The following is a 3,232-nucleotide window of genomic DNA, read 5'->3' as shown; positions in this document are numbered from 1 at the left end:
ACTAAGTCCAATTAGTCTCTTACTTCTTTCTCTTACTATCCTTATTCCCAAAATGTAAGAAGCCTCTCCGAGGTCCTTCATAGCGAAGCACTTCCCGAGCCAGGACTTAACTTCCTGCAGATTTGGGATGTCGTTTCCTATGAGTAATATGTCATCGACATATAGAACGAGGAAGCTTACTATACTCCCACTGGCTTTGACATATACACAAGATTCGCTTCGTACAAATCCAAACTCTTTGACTTTCTCATCGAAGCAAAGATTCCATCTGCGAGACGCTTGCTTAAGTCCATAAATGGACTTCTCAAGCTTACACACTCTATCCAGATGCTTCGGATCCACAAACCCCTCTGGCTGAGCCATGTAAACATCCTCAGCCAACTTTCCGTTAAGGAAAGCGGTCTTGACATCCATTTGCCAAATCTCATAATCATGAAATGCGACAATTGCTAGCATCACTCTAATAGATTTAATCTTTGCAACTGGTGAGAAGGTCTCATCATAGTCAACTCCGGGAGTTTGAGTAAAGCCCTTCGCGACCAATCGCGCTTTATATGTGTGTACGTTCCCATCCAGGTCGGTCTTCTTCTTGAAGATCCATTTGCACCCAACGGTCTTACGTCCGGGCACGTAATCAACCAAATTCCAAACTTGGTTATCATACATGGATTGGATCTCGCTATCCATTGCCTCTTTCCACTTTACAAACTCCGGGCCTGCCATGGCTTCTTTATAGCTATTAGGTTCATCAAGATTTACTAGTGTACCATCACTAATATACGTGTCCCCTTCGGTAGTAATATGAAAGCCATAAAACTGGGGATGAACTCTAACTCTATCGGAACGTCTAAGAGGTAAGGATTCGTCAATCGGTTCAACCGGAGTTTCCTCCTCGGGTTGAATGCCAGCAGTAGAGGTTCCTTCATCTATCGACTCTTGAATCTCTTCAAGTTCGATTTGCCACCCACTGTCTCCTTGGCTTATGAGTTCTCGCTCTCGGAAAACCACTCTCCTCGCAACGAAGACAACATTGTCCTTCGGTCTATAGAAGAGATATCCAAAGGATGTCTGCGGGTAACCGATGAAAATACATCGCTCACTTCAAGGTTCAAGCTTGTCGTGAGTATCTCGTCTTACGAAAGCCTCGCAACCCCAAACCTTGATATGTGCCAACGAGGGAGCTTTCCCTGTCCACATCTTGTGAGGTGTTTTGGCAACCTTCTTAGTAGGGACTCGGTTAAGGATATGGGCGGCAGTCTCTAAGGCATACCCCCAAAAAGAGATAGGTAGTGAAGCACGACTCATCATAGAGCGAACCATATCCAATAAGGTTCGATTACGCCTTTCTGCCACACCATTCAACTGCGGTGTCCTAGGAGGCATCAATTGTGAAACTATTCCACACTCCTTGAGATAATCGTGGAATTCAAGACTTAGGTACTCTCCTCCTCGATCGGATCGAAGCATCTTGATATTCCTGCCCAATTGATTCTCCACTTCATTCTTGAACTCTTTGAACTTTTCAAAGGTGTCTGACTTTTGCTTGATTAAGTAGATATACCCATATCTACTATAGTCATCGGTAAAAGTCACATAGAAGCGGTTCCCATCCTTCGTGGTTGATCTAAACGGTCCACATACATCGGTATGTATTAGGTCCAATAGACCCTCGCCCCTTTCACATGTACTCGTGAAGTGTGACTTAGTCATCTTTCCAAGTAAACAAGACTCGCATGTGTCATCTTCCCTAAGGTCGAATGACTCCAACACTCCATCCTTTTGGAGTTGGGCTATGCGTTTCTTGTTGACATGTCCAAGACGACAATGCCACAAGGATGCTTTATCCATACTAGTGGAAGAATCAATATTCAAAACATCATTTCCTAAGTTATCAACAATCATAACGGTTTCATATATTCCATTACATGGTATAGCTTCAAAGTAAAAGACACCATTTAGATAAGCCAAAATAGAACCATTCTCATTATTAAAAGAAAATCTAAATCCTTGTCTATATAAACCATGAAATGAAATGATGTTTCTAGCCATTTCTGGCGAATAGCAACAATTGTTCAAATCTAAAACCAAACTATTCCTAAGCACTAAAGAATACACTCCAATCTTGGTCACAGGCGACGATCTTCTGTTCCCCATGATTAGATTGATCCTTCCTTGCTCCACATCCCTACTTCTTCTTAGTCCCTGCACATTAGAACAAATGTGATAACCACAACCGGTATCAAGAACCCAAGAAATAGCATGATTAGAATCGTTAGATTTGATTGTGTATATACCTACGAAAGATGGCTTGATCTTTCCCTCTTTGATTGCTTGCAGGTAATCTGGGCAGCTTCTCTTCCAATGTCCTATCTTGTGGCAGTGGTGGCACTCTGCCTCCTTCGGGTTAGGACAGGGCTTAGCGGGATCAACTTTGGTCCCACTAGAAGAGGCACCATCTCGGGCTTTCTCCTTGCGATAGTTCTTCGATGAAGCTTTCCTCTTCTTTCCCTTCCCTTGACCAATAGCCAAGACAGGAGCAGCGGGCGGATTGGGAGTGGGTGCAACTGACTTGTCCTTGAAGTTGCTCTCAGCGACCCTCAAGAGACCTTGGAGTTTGCTTAGGGTGACCTCTTCTTTGTTCATGTGGTAGGTCATCCTAAATTGGTTGTACATCGGAGGCAAAGAGTGAAGCACCATATCGATCGCCAAGTCCTCACCGAAGTCAATAGTTAACTTGCGAAGGCGGTCGACATACCTTTGCATCTTTTGCAGGTGCACTGTAAGAGATTCTCCATGACCCATCTTCGCGGAAATCATGTTGGTGAAAATCTCATAACGCTCTTGTCTCGCGTTTTGGTGGTATCTCTCCAATAAGTCTTGTTGCATCTCGTACGGGTAAATGTCCTCTTAGGACTTTTGGAATTCGGAGTTCATAGTAGCGATCATGATGCAATGTACCTTCGTTGCATCTCGCTCATGAGTTTCAAAGGCGGTGATTTCGGCGGGAGTAGCAACTTCGGGGTTGATTTTCTCAAGCTTCTCATCGAGGACATACTCCTTATCCTCATAGCGAGCAATGGTGCGAATGTATCTTATCCATTCGCTAAAGTTCGTTCCATCGAAGGTGACCTTTTGGCAAAGGCTCATCAACGTGAAAGAACTAGCAGCAGCGTTGTTTGCGTTCGACATCTACAATTAGAAAGGACAAAGATAGATTAGAATAAGAATCCCT

Source organism: Lactuca serriola, chromosome 4 (genome assembly GCF_051521515.1).
Source record: "Lactuca serriola cultivar US96UC23 chromosome 4, Lser_US96UC23_V15, whole genome shotgun sequence".
NCBI classification, from domain to species: Eukaryota; Viridiplantae; Streptophyta; class Magnoliopsida; order Asterales; family Asteraceae; genus Lactuca; species Lactuca serriola.
This window is presented reverse-complemented; position numbering follows the sequence as displayed.